We start from the raw sequence: 13,815 nt of genomic DNA, 5'->3' as shown, positions 1-13,815 counted from the left end.
TTAAAAGAAACATAACAAAAACTCTTAGGCCAAGCACAAGCAGCAAGTAATACACTGTACATGGAAGTGGAATCATAAAAGCCATATAGCTCAGATAGCAAGAGTGATGCTTCTGGTTGTATTTAAAACCTTCTCAAAAATTACTGTTGTAATGATGTAAGTGATAATGATTTATAACACAAAAGAGGTCCAGTCAGAAAGAGTTCACTAATAGAGCTCCACTGCATTTCAAAAGCACCCTCACTTCCAACTGATGTCAAGAAAACCTCAGAAGCAGTGTAACCAAAGACTATAAAGTTTGGAATTTGTTCTGCATCATGGCAAAACTTGAGTTTAACTGCGATACAGGGGAGGGGAGGGGAGAGGGAGGGAGAAAAAACAAAAACTTCCCAAGCCTGAAAATGTTAGTACCTATTTCTTAAGGCATCCACTTAGAACACAAAAATCCAACACTCACAAGGCCCTAGTCTCTGCAACTACTCTAATTACTGAGCAATTAGCTTTTGTAGAAGTTCTCAGAAACTACAAATTCCATCTTAGAACCAAAACCTCTCTCCCTTAAGTGTTTTGTCAGAACCGTGCATTTTCTCACACTTCTATTTCAGCTAATTGGCACTTTCCAACAGAAGCATTATGCTGAAAAATGCCACCATCAACAGTAGTCAGCACATCTGAAAGTCAGCCCTGAATCTGCCTCATGTTTTTAAGGTTATTTAAGATCTACTCTAACCACAGCAGATAACTACAAGTTAGCATCCATTTCTTAATTAAAATCACATACAAGAGCATCGCTAAATTTCACTAAACATGAAAACAAAAGTCTATGCCTCCATTGGTAGGTTGGTGGATACAGACAAGCAAGTGGGTGATTTGGAATGTCCTCAGTACTACACCTGGAGAAAAAAAAAGGGAAAATAAAGGACATCTTACCCTTTTCACAAACTCTAAAGGATGTTAAAAAATTAACAAGCTGGACAAAGCCTTCCAAAAATGTAGACACTCATATACAAGACTTTCATTAAAGAACAAGGTCCTAAATACTGCCACTAACAATGTGAATTGGTAACAAAAAGTGTAACCTGAAAGAAGGGACTGTATGCTTTCATAAAGCTTTGAAAGAGGGGAAGAAAAATAAAGATGTATATGTGTGTGTGTGTTTATACACTTTCACTCCAACTGAATTGCATTAAGACTGTGACAAGTTTACAAAAGCTACAGGATTTGGAGGGAACACTGACAATAGTAATTCAGCAAGCTTTTTTCCCCCTTGCACAGATGAATGAATGGCAAAGTATTCTAAATTTGTCAGTTTGTGACATCCACTGACCCAGAATTCAGAGACACTACCTCATAGTTGGTGGATCAGTAGCAGCGATTCTGACAAAGATCCTCTGTCAAGGATGACAGTCCTGGCAGGCTCAACCTTGGTGGTAGGTCAGTAGGGATACAGACTTGGCAGGCGGCGTTCTGCACCTTGCCAACCCACACTGGTCAAGCACGCTGAAGTGCCAGCCAAACTTTTCTACGTGGTCACAGGAACACAGCTAAAAAGGCTTCCAGAAAACAGTGCAGGAACTTGCACTGCAACCAATGATAACTGCAGAAGTCTTAAATTACTGTTTGACTTGCTTTTAATGAGTTATCAACGTTTGCCATGAAATACCTAAAGCGTTCTCAGCTCACACAAGAACAAATCTTGTAATTCTAAGCATGAGCTCCTTACCTGTTGCTATTAAAAAATCATTTAAAGATCTTTAAAGAAGAAACATTAACACATTAAAATTAATATCAGCAAATCTATCATAGACATTAGAAGAAACTTGCATTTTAATAATAATAAAAAAAAAACAACACACCAACACCCCCCCCACCCCCCAAAACCAAAACACCTTAAATGGCAGGGAAGGAAGATATAGGGACTTGCATTAGAATTGCCACAGCAGTCTTTCTGCAGGTATGTAATTCAGCCAAGAGCAACAAAAGAGTTCTTAGAGTTTTCTTTTGAGAACTCGAAAGAAAACATAGAGGACATTTTTCTGAAATTAAGAGTGTCCTCTGGAATATTAAAGATCACAACATAATTTGCAAATACCATTCGAATAAACCCAAAAAGTCACTTAATAGAGCATGAACACTCCATCTTGAGAGATGGAATTTCTTCCACCTCAGATAATATTCTATCATCATGAAAACTCTGCACAGGAGATCACCCACTCAAGGTGCAAGATTAAAGATCTGACTTTCTAACAAGAACCAAGTAGTACAGGGTCCACAGTTTTAGTTCCTTCATGTTCCACCAGAGGTTAAAACTCCAAGCCTCAAACAAAAAACACCCACCACAGCTGTATGCAGCATCATAGCAGCACACCCTTTTGTTGTGATCTTTTGTCATCAAGAGAAAGAAATGCAGAGGAAGCCTCTCCTCCTCCTTTCCCATTTCTCATCATCATGACTGTCCATCTTGGGCTTCCACTAGGAAAGCCTTCTTTAGAAAAAAAGAAAAAATTCCTCCCTCAAGTGTATTTTCTCCACATTTGAAAGGAAAAGAAAGGTTTGACAAAGGCAGGTACCCCAATAAGCACATAGTTTGTTGAGGTTTTGTTTTGTTTTGCAAAAATAAGTGCCAGCACTTAGCAGCAATTTCAAGGCCAAGTTAACAAAATTTTAATATCAGAGGTAAGAGTAAACCACTATCAAACGGTAAGGATTAAGACATTAAGTCCAACAGCACCCTACACAGACAGGGCACTCTCAAAAGTTACAACACCCTAATTATGAAACATCTTCAATTAAGTTATTTGCTGCTTCTATTAACTTCCATTACCATCAGCTGCCAACTTCAAAAAGTATTGCAGCTCTTGACAATGAGCATGGGCACAGGACTGCAACAGTGTGTTTGCACCTTCCCCCCCACCCCCTTCTCTTCAATCAAATTCTGTGAACTTCCATAAAGGAGATATGCAACTAACAATGCTCATTTCAGTTTTCAGTATTTTAAAGCCACCCATGGAAGGTTAAGTTATCTGAAATTAAGGAATGAAAACCAGCAAGAGATTTCATCTAAAACCATCACATGCTGACAATCTAATTTCCCATGACAAGACAAAACTTATAGGCTGATGCAAATTTTGACAGTTATTCCTTGGAGGTTTTGTTAATGCAGAGAGCCCAAGTCATTCACTGAGTAAAATCCCTAAATCCCTACAGATTCCACCAAAAGATTCAACAACTATCACTGAACCTATTCAATAATATAGTCAACAACTACTGCTGAATCAGTTCTTCCCTACCTCACACTACTGAGAAATACCTTCATTTAATTAGCTGAAAGTCACATCAGAAACTACACAACTGGAAGAGAGCACAGATCACTTGATTTCCAGTCTTGTGCTTTTAACCGCAAGACCATATTTCCTCTATTAAGTTTACAACCCGCAGAAAACAAAAATTGCCGTTCTAAATCACTGAAGCGGTCCATCTGTTGTCAGGCAGCTGTCAGTACTGGATGCACGCAAGACAGGCCAAGGTGGACAAGCGTGTGTGTGTGTGTGTGCCCTAACATCGCCTCCGCAGGAAAAGAGCCTCTTTACGGACGGATTCGAAACATGTGGATTTCTCACTCTCCCCTTTCGTTTGGTCGGGCCTTACTCCAGCTAAGAGCGGAGTTCCTCGTCTTAAAAAAAAAAAACAACAAAATAAACCAAAAAAAACAAAACCAACCCCAAAACACCGAGCCTCTTACTAGCATTGCAACAGTTTGCTCCTACAGTTACGTGCACAGACTTATTTTTATCGGCACGAAGCGTGTTTTAACAGCCCAGCAGCGCGATCCTGCTCTCCCCCCTTTCCCTCCCGGGGGCTGCTCCTTCCTCCACACTCCACCGACCCCCTCCCCAACCCGGACCCCCCCCCCCCCCCCCAAATCCTGTCACCGAGGGGGCCCGCGCCTCTGAGGGAGGCCTCGGCCCCTCTTAAGTTTCCAAAAAGGCCCGTCCCCTCACACACACCGGCAGCCCGAGCCGCGGCTCCTCAGCGCTGAGGCGTCGCCGCTCCCACCCCCCCCCCCCACCCCGCCACCCCCGGTTCCCCCACCACCACCACAGAGCCGCCCCGACCCACCCGACAACGAAGCGAAGCGACGTCCCCGGTGTCCGTTAGGCTGGAGGCGCCGGCTGGGCCGCGGCCGCCCGCTCGGCAACAAAACTTTATTGGGAGCCCGCGGAGGGGACAGCGGCGCGGCGGCGCCGGCGGGGCCAGCGCCGGGACCCGGATGTGCGCGAAGAGGCGGGGGTTGGGGGGGGGAAGAGCGCGGGCGGGACGGTGATGGCCGCGCATGCGCGTCGGCGGCGGGAGGAAGCGGACGAGGCGGGAAGGGCCGGGCCGGGGAGGGCGGGCTGAGGTGGCGTGTGGGAAGGGAAAAGGACCCGCTAAAAGAACGTGAAATAAAGGAAAAAAAAAAAAGCGAGGTGTTCGGGGTTGGTTGTCGAAAAATGTAATTTAACCCCGAGGTGGAGGAATAAAAAATAAATAAAAAAAAAGGTCTCCTCAAGCTCAGCGCCGTCCCGCCGTGACTCCCCTCACCAGGAACGCGCCGCCGAGGGGCCTACTGAAGGCCCTCATGGCAGCCAGTGGGCGAAAGCCACGCCGCGGCCGAGATTGGCGATCTCTCCCGCCCCGTGCTGTCTCCTGGCCCACCGGTGGCCAGCACTGGCCCACCAGCCTCCGACACCGGCCCACCGGCCTCGGCCCTCGCGCTCAGGGGTTGTTTTGAGGCGACGGTTGGGTCTCATCGGCAGTGCTGAGGTACAGGCAAGGTCCTTCGGGCGGCTGGTCGCTAAAACGATGTGGGAAAACTAAAAACGTGTTAGTGGTAGGAATGACTCTAGAAAGGACTGTACCGATGAGGGTTTTCATACCGTATACAGTGCCAGTATGGGAAAAACTGCTTTTCTCACAGTTGTCCTCATCACGTGAAATGGAAGTGAATGCACTTTCCTCAAAGCTATTTTTTGAACAGCACAGAAGAAAGCGTCAGAGAGGTCCCGGGCCCAAACCACCTCCAACCTGCCACAACAGCGCCTGACATCGATCAAGCGTACTGCAGGCATAATTGTTCATTTCTTGCCATTTTTAACTAAGTAAATTGGTTGGTACAAGGGTAAATTAAAGAAGAACTCGGTTCCTCACCACAACTTGGTGTCAGAATGTTTTCGTTTTTTAAATTGCCCTCAATATACAACTGACTTTTGGAACTCCCAACACCTAAATTTCCACTAGATCTGAAGAATGTGCTTACTTCCATTGAAAAATCAGTTGTCCATTCAGACACCTCTCATCGTAGGGAAGGACCTGCAAAATCTTGTTTCCCTTACAAAAGACGAGATAACCTTAGAGCAACACATGGAAGGCTGAACCGCATTCAGCTCTGCTCTTCTTCACTTAGTTCACAAGCAGGTGGAACTGCTCACCACAAAGTCCTGTTGGGGCCCAGACTGATTGCATTGAGAAATTGAGCTTTATGTGGGCCACAGGAACATCTACAATTAGGGGAAAGTATTTCACACTTCAGCCCACAAAGTCATTTTAAGAAGAAACTTTTCCTACAGGAAGATTACTTCATAACCCAAAGGCTTCCTTCCTCAGAGGAGGCCGATTGGAGCCTGTTTCAGACACACTGCTGAACTAAACTGAATCTTAGTCTGATCCACTATAGAATTTCCTACAGAAGAGTTTCTTCCTCTGGGAAAAAAAAAAAAAAAGTGTAGGAACAGATATATGAGGCAAAATCACCATTTGTACATAAATTTGTATCTCTGTTGTAGGACATGTAACTACACCATCTTGCAGCAGTTAAAAATCTGGCATACCAATTGCATCTGGCATGCCAACTGAATCTTGCTATCAAACAAATTCCTTTTGGAAAAAAATATTAGAAAGAAGCAAATGTAATGAAAAGTGATTTTATATATACACATATATATGTATATATACAAATACATATATAATTAAACTAAAAAGAAACCACATGAAACCCCATGTTTTATTTGTGTAAACTGAGAGTAAAACATCTACCAACAAAAAAAAAAAGAAAAAGCAGCATAAAGTTTGTAGAAGCAGGGAAAAATATTCAGTGAGCCAAATCAAAGTTTCAATTTCCAATACATTTGAGCTTTGGAGAAATTTTCTTCTGGTTCGAAACTACGTGGCTCTTGATTATTTTTGATGTAAACAGAAGTTTTTAGCAGCAGTGTACTCTGATCAGATCTATACAGAGGTCAATTAATAGCCCAACAGGATATCTCTACTAAAGTTCATGACAGCGGTGAAGGAGCAAGGCTTTGGTGTAATTTAGTCACAGAACAGAGCTAACCTTTGGGGACTCCTATGTATCTCTGCACCAGCAATTGTTCTGCTTTGGCCAGGCAGTCCAAAATATGGGACAAAAAAAACCCCTGTTGGTCTTTTTCCAAATCTTTTGTGTAACTTAATTAATAAACCAAGTAACAAACAACAAATTGGCAGCAGGCATTTTAGGTGTTGTTCATGTGCCAGCCATCATGTCTTTACAAAACAAAATGTTCTCTTATTGAGAAGTTACAAAACAGTTGTATGTTGTCAGATGAAGCTACAACGCAGAGCTCCAATGTGCTTCCTCCTGCGGAGGTTTTAGAGTGCCAGTGATGAGGAAAGCTGGAGGTGTGCATGCAAGTGTATGGGAGAGGACAAGGAAAACTCTAAGTTTTCCAAAACGTTCTCAGTTTAAAACTACAGGCGAGTTAGACATGTCTGCTTGCAGCACACTGCTCCTCCGAAAGCAGTGATTCTTAAGCACAATATACAGATTATTTTGGATTATGGTAATAATGAATATGCTCTACTGGCTGAAAAATACTTTTCCTCTTTTTTTTGCCATTTTGGCACAGACTAATGTTGAATGGGCAAAACTCAAGTGTCTAAAGTCAAGTTATCTCCTTCTAGTCAATGAGACAGAGTAAAGGACCAAGTAAATGACATTGGCTATCTAATGATTCAAGTCTGTATACCCATAAGGTCACAATAAAATTAACACCACTTTCACCACTGTCTACTTCATACATGATGTCTGTCACTTAAATCTCTAGTGCCACACTCCAGTGGGTCCACTCTAATAACTTATCAACTTCAGTAAAAAGGCTAGCAACAAGGAGACTCAAGGCATCCTGAACACAGTTTCCAGAAATTATGTGATTTCACAAATTCATGAATTTCACAACTCATGGAACCATCAGTCCTCTTTTAGCATTGGCAAACCTAGACTTTCCAACACATAGACATGCAGCTGTGATAATCCAAGGAAAAATGACTAGCTAACCTTGTACTTACCTGAATGTTTTAATTCTTAATTCCACATTCCGATTCTGCAGAGACAACTGCACATGTTTATACTTCTGGTCCTGCCTTGTAAAGTCAACTAAAGTACAAGTACCTGTCTCACATTCCTTTACGCAGTCTAATGGCAATGAAGACAGAAAACTGCCTTCTCATAAACCTATGTTACTGTAGATGTTTATGTTGGAGCTAGCTATAACCTTACAGTGTGATCAAAGTACCAACAATCAACAGAAAAACTACCACTGTTTTGTATCAGGCCTTGCATGGTTGAGAAGAAAACATGAAGTTCAACAAGTATCTTAAATTACATTATTTTGATTTTTCTCTCCAGATTTTGAATATGATCCCTATATTTCTTAATGAGGTTTTTGTTTGGTTAGAAATGAATAGTTTGAAAATCAAATAGGTTGTTTGAATTATAAGGAAATAGTCTTGAAAAAAGTTGCTTTATTATGAAACTTTGGCCTTCCTGTGACTTCTAAAATGACTGCATTGTTCAACTTAATTCCCTATCAACTTTCTCAATTGCTGGGGGGAGCGGGGGGAATGTTGTTTAAAAAAACCCCAAAATATATATATATATATATATATATAAACAGTTACCACGTCTCTACCCACATTCAACATTTGCAAAGCCACTTTATAACTATGTTAAAAAAATTCCTGTAGTGTGAAAGATGGCTTGGATATTTAAAACAAATCTAGCTTAAAAACAGAATTGGGGGAAATGGATAGGATAGCTCAAGAAAGTTCCACTCTCACAGCTGTCAGCTGAGAAGAAATGGGCGAAGGGGGAAATGCTGAGAAAGGAATTTTATTTTTTTTTTTGGCAGTGAAGAGAGGAACATGCCATCCCTGTTTAAAAAGTTTCAGGGTGGGAAAGGCTAAGGAGGGGCTAACATACTATACATACCTTTACGTATATTTTTGAGGCAGAAAAACAGTGTTATGTTTGAGCAGAGTTCAGCAAGTGGAAAGGGAGGTGGCATTCGTTCTGGCCATTTGGTCCTCTTAAATAATGCCGCAATTTACAGCACGCTGAGAACAAGCGCGGTAGATGGCAAGTGGCTGCCTCAACAAGAAGGCAATACAAACGTTGTGTACATTGCATCACATATGTAAGAAAATTAAAAAAAAAAAAAAAAAAAAGAAAAGTTTAGTGTCTGGAGGAAATATATTAAAAGTGTTTCTCTCTGAGGCCCTGGGTGGTGTGGGTTCCTGTGAAGTTACACTCACTGGCTCACAGCCTTTGAATTCTAGGAGAGTAAATTATGTACCCTGTTATTGTTACAGCCACACTTCTGGGTACCTTGCATGACTCAACTCACACAGCAGTACAGAGAAAGGGAGAGAAGAATTAGTCCTGTTTCCTGAAGCTACAGATATAAGACATTAACATCAAATTGTAGACCAGGGGAGGGAAAGGCAAGCCAAAGGTGTACTTCCCAGCAAGTTTAAAGCCGCAAACTTTTCTTCCTAGACTGGAAGAATAAATGAGAGGAGACATGTAACTGAATACTGGTACATCTGTGGAGATGTTAGAAACAAAGACATTATGTAAAGGTTTTGTAAGTTCAGCTCAACAGTGTCTTTTCAGACTCTACACAACAAAAATGTGAATATATTTGGGGTGGTATGTCTAGTTTGACAGATCTGAGAGTCAACTAATGGTGCAAAACTGAACACTCAGTTCAAGAAATAAATGTCTGAAAAACATATAAAAAAGGGAAAATTCTAAGAAAGGAAAAAGGACACTGTAGGAAGAGTAAGACATTTAAGTTGTAATGAATAAGAGAAGCCTTTGCCTGAGAACTGTCACAAAGTCCACATCAGAGTGTGAACCCTCTTCCACTGGCACCTGTGGATAGAGTCTGGTCAGGGCAGAGTACTGCTAAATTGGATCTGCTTCTTGGAACGGGGGGTGGAAACCTTCCCGGAGGAATGGAAAAAATGTCCCAGCTGATTAACACAAAGTAATACACTGCTCTCACAGAGGAAATGATAAAGAAAAGAATTTTAAATGGCACAATTCTTTTGAATATTCCTCCAGTGTTGCTATTTTTCTAGACCATCCCCCAGCTTGCCCTCACCATTGCATCAGCAGTACAGAAACATGTAGTACTCTCATTCTTCTAAATCAGTGATTTTCAACTATTTCCAGAACATAACCTCACATTATAAGAACACTTTCTGGAGTCTGACACCCACTACTAAGCTCAGAAGAAAGATAGCCCCTGCCTTCTAAAAGCTGTCTGCAGCACCCAGACCAAATTACCTGTGGACAACAGAGAAGTTGGACCATAGAAGTGGGACAGAAAAGGTAGTACAGAAAGAGAATTAATCTAACATCACTGTTAACTTTCTTCCACGTACCATAACCACGTGATCACTGTGAGCTTTTTTCTTTTATGAAGACTCTGCTCAAAATTAGCCATCAACAAAATTGTCTTTTATTTTCGTCTTGAAGATTTACTCACTTCTATACCACCTGTTTTACGTCCCACACCATTAGCCAAACGCAGAGCCTCCTGGGTGTATTCTTTGACATTATCGCCTGCGTAGACCCCACTTTTCCTAGAGCTCTTCACTCCCAAGCCCAAGCGCTGTCTTCTGATCCTCCCTTTTGGAAGTGACGGACGTTTGGGTGGGACGCATTCTCGCTTTGGGACGGTGAGGAGATCTAACATGAAGCCTCACACTCAACATAATCATTTGTTGACACAGTCATGAGCTGGAATTCCATTTCTTGTAGCAATAGTTGGGACCAACATCCACAATAACTGTGCACTGAAAACTTGTATTTGTGGCTCCATGGCCAAAACCACAGGAAAACTATTTTTAGCGCAACAGAGCTGTAAATAGTGGAAGCACTGAAAATTTAGCTCACATCATGGGCCAAATTCTTCTCCTGGTTACACCCACTCTATGGAGAAGCTTGGATATAATAAACACTCTGAAACAGAAATTTAAAAAAAAGGGGGGGGACACAACTTTTGCTTATGAGTAAAATCAGTATTTTAAACTTTAACTGAAGAAATGTACACATCCTCCAGCATTTCCTCAGGAAATAAATAAAAGGAAAGGAAAAAGGAACAGTTTGAAATAGAAGCAATCTATTACAATAATTGTACCTATTGCGATAAAGATAATTCATCCCACTGTATATGTCTGAACAATACCTATAGCTAAAATCTCTCTCCATTCATTATGCAGATACTTTTGGCTTAGACCAGTGAAAAGGACACTGAGTTTATCTGTATCTTGAGAGAAGACGCAGCAGATGAGTGTAGCCTGTGAGAAACAAATCAGGTTTTAATAGCTAGACCTACACTTAATTACTCACAAGCCAACTTTCTAACAGCAGTTTTATCACCTCAGGATTTCACAACACAAAACAATTAGTGATGGCAATGCAGAGTACTCAAACTTTCTCATGTAGGAACTGACAGGACCTGACTTTCTCCTTTTGGGTGTATTTCTGCCAAAGTCCCCAAGTTACAGGATGCTGGGCCTTTACAACTTGTATTTAAATTTCGTGGCACACTTAGGGACACAGCTTTTTTTTTTTTTTCCACCCTCATGACCAAATAGTTGGGTTTAATAATTTCCTCTACAGTATCAAGATCTGCATATACAAGCATAATAATGCCTATTATAAAATTAAAGCGCTTTTGGGCATAGGGCAGTGCAGGTTTTGGACAGCATGTTACAAGCTGTTTCCTTCGCAAAATTTGCACAGAAATTTTATTTTGCTTTCTTTGCTTTTGTTTAGGAGAACAGGGAACTGGATCATTTTCTAAAACAAATATTAAAGCTTTTTGGAGAAGCCAGTAAGATGAGAAAATCACAAAACAGGTGTTTTTTTCATAAAAATAATAAAAAATGTTATCTTTCATTCAGTATTTTATTGTTGGTGAGTTTTCTTCCACTCTTTAAGCACTGCCCTATGACATATGTTTTAAAAGGAAATACAGGAAGGAGAATCAAAAGGCAAACAACACATTTGCAATTTGGGTTATATTTTTGCAAATCTGAAATAAGTTAGGGTTATTGTTATTGTCTATACACCTTCATATGTCACACAGTAATGGAAAAAATAAAAAGTTGATAAATGCTCCAGCTGCTTACATGGGCCCCATGTAAGGCACTGTCACTAAAATAGTTCACAACCCTAATTACAATTCACCACATCTTGGGAATGACATTTAGGATTCTCGAGGTGCTTTTAGATAATTTTTAGACTCCGTGTAGAAGTTCAGCTGTCATGAAGTCGGTTTTATTTTGTAACAGATTTTATCCTTTGGAATGTTATGTTTGGATGAGCTGAAGATACGGAAAAATACATGCAATATAGTTTGCTTACCCGACTGAAATATAACTTGTAAAACAAAGCTGAAACTTTTTGTCCTTTAATGTTCATATTCTAGCCTGTGCTTGCCTATAGCTATTTAGATTGGGGGGGGGGGGGGGGGGGTAGGGGAAAAAACTCTCCCTTACTGCATTATTCTGACTCCATTAGTGCAGTCAGAGAGAATTCCTGCTCTCTATCCAGTAATTAAAGAAATATTTAACATTGCAGGACTTAATTGGAATCCCAAAAGTTAACAATAGCCTCTGCTATCGGTGTCGCTATCTCAGGGGTTCTGTTTTCACAGGCATATATTTAGATCTCGGCCACATCGCCCACTTGCATTACGAATAGTACAAACCTCCTCCCCCCCCCCTTAGAAAAAAGAAAACAAACAAGAAGCTCAGTAAAATCTGGAAACTTTTATAAAGTGACGCCATCTCCGCGAATCTCCTTCCCTCTGCTCTAAAACATACTTCAAAGCTTAACAAATTAAGTGGCAGGCAGGCTCTCGTTTAAAAAAAAAAAAAAAAGCAATAATAAATGAACACAGCTTTACCTTCCAGCAAATTACTGCAGCTCCATTTTCTGACCCTTTCTTTTTTCACTAGCTGCCTTCCAAGTATTTTCTATTTCTCTCTCTCTTTCTCTCATGCTGGCGGCAGGGCGGCTGGGGAGGAGTCCTGCGCAGAGGGTCCCCAGCCTGCCGGGGAGCAGGGACCGGATCGGGTAACACACCCAGCAGCACACCCAGAGCTGGCTGCAGAGAATTCAAATTCCCACTTTAGAAACTTTCTGCAATACTTGTGTGTCAAGTCTATTTTTGCTTCCTTCCTTCATCCTGTAATAATGCTCTTCGGTCCGATGCAACGCAGCCATCTTTTGTGCTGCGTCTTTCGTACAAGCCGTAGATCAAAAGCACTTTTGCCGGTGTAAATCCTGGCTTTGCCCGAGCTGGCTGATCCCTTTCGGGGAATAATTTATCTAGTTTGCAAAATGGGAGACAACTACAATCAGAGTGTATTGACTCTTTGCATTGAGTCTCTCCGCACAAGAAGAATACTCACAATCTGAATGCATTTAATGGATATAAATGTTTATATGCATGTATAATACATATAAATGGATATATATACACATATAAATATCTATATACACATTTAAGTCGTTCAGATGGTATGTCTATGCGCACGTGCACGCACACACCTCAGAATGGGCCAGTTTTAGTAGGGTAATGGTGCTTTTCATATAAAAAATAAAATTATAAAGTGAATGATCTTCATACCAGGCCTTCTATGTTTGCGTTTCACCACTCTGTGTGTATATACAAAGATGGCAGAAATAGAGATTAACGTTTATAAATGAGAGTGTAAGACTGCAAAAGACAGATCGTTCTCTGTGAATCTACTGAGCTAAACACAATAAAAGCTGATTAGTTTTGTTGACAACAGAGCTCATAGAGGTTTCAAAGTCCAGTTAATAGGAACAGTCTGACAGCTGCACACCCTAGAACCACTTAAAACAGAAAATAAAATTAATGCAATTAGCTGCTTGCAGAATCAAAGCATTCTTACTAAAATAATGAGATTATTATGATTATGTCTAATCATTAGCCATTGGTCTTCATGAAGATGGCTAGGGTTGTGTCTAAATGATCAGCTCAACCGTCTCAAACCCCCGTTTGTGAGAAACCTTGGGTCTCCCTCACACTGCAAGCTTGATTTCCCTTGCCAGAGCTCCGATTATCTGGCAAGATTTGAGCCAACAGTAGAACGGAAGGTTCAGTCATCCCCCTAAGGCATACAGTGGGAAAGGATGAGCATGGCTTGTGAAAGGAAAGTCAAACTTTGCAGATCACTACTAGATTTCTGAAAAGGATTCAGCCAAATATTCTTCTTGATGTATTCTACCTGCATTTCTAAAAGACTCTTGGCAATGCCTCCCACCTTTCTCAGGGAAGATAATCTGCCAGGGAAAAGGAGGTCTCCTAAGAAGGTTTAACTACTCAAAAGAAAGGCAGCAAAGACTGGCAATATCTGGTTACTTTTCACAGCAGAGGACAGTGGAATTTCACAGGCGAGCGTGCACACATTGGT

At 41.2% G+C, this 13,815-nt stretch overlaps 1 protein-coding gene across 5 annotated transcripts in view; it reads right to left on the bottom strand.

The window, feature by feature from the left end:
- Window positions 1–12,604, bottom strand: part of SMAD5 (SMAD family member 5) — a 30,214-nt gene extending 17,610 nt beyond the window's left edge. For 2 of the 5 annotated variants that reach the window (XM_075057019.1, XM_075057021.1), the window contains exon 1: window positions 12,279–12,604. The gene's annotated coding sequence lies outside the window, so the exon portion shown is untranslated. Of the gene's footprint in view, window positions 1–4,119; window positions 5,172–12,278 lie in introns of those variants that run through there. The other 3 variants (XM_075057017.1, XM_075057020.1, XM_075057018.1) reach the window with 2 other exon arrangements.
- Between the last annotated feature and the right edge of the window lie 1,211 nt (window positions 12,605–13,815).

The sequence above is a fragment of the Buteo buteo genome, chromosome 24 (genome assembly GCF_964188355.1).
Source record: "Buteo buteo chromosome 24, bButBut1.hap1.1, whole genome shotgun sequence".
Taxonomy (NCBI): domain Eukaryota; kingdom Metazoa; phylum Chordata; class Aves; order Accipitriformes; family Accipitridae; genus Buteo; species Buteo buteo.
The sequence above is the reverse complement of the archived record's forward strand: the minus strand, read 5'-3'. Positions and strand labels throughout refer to the sequence as shown.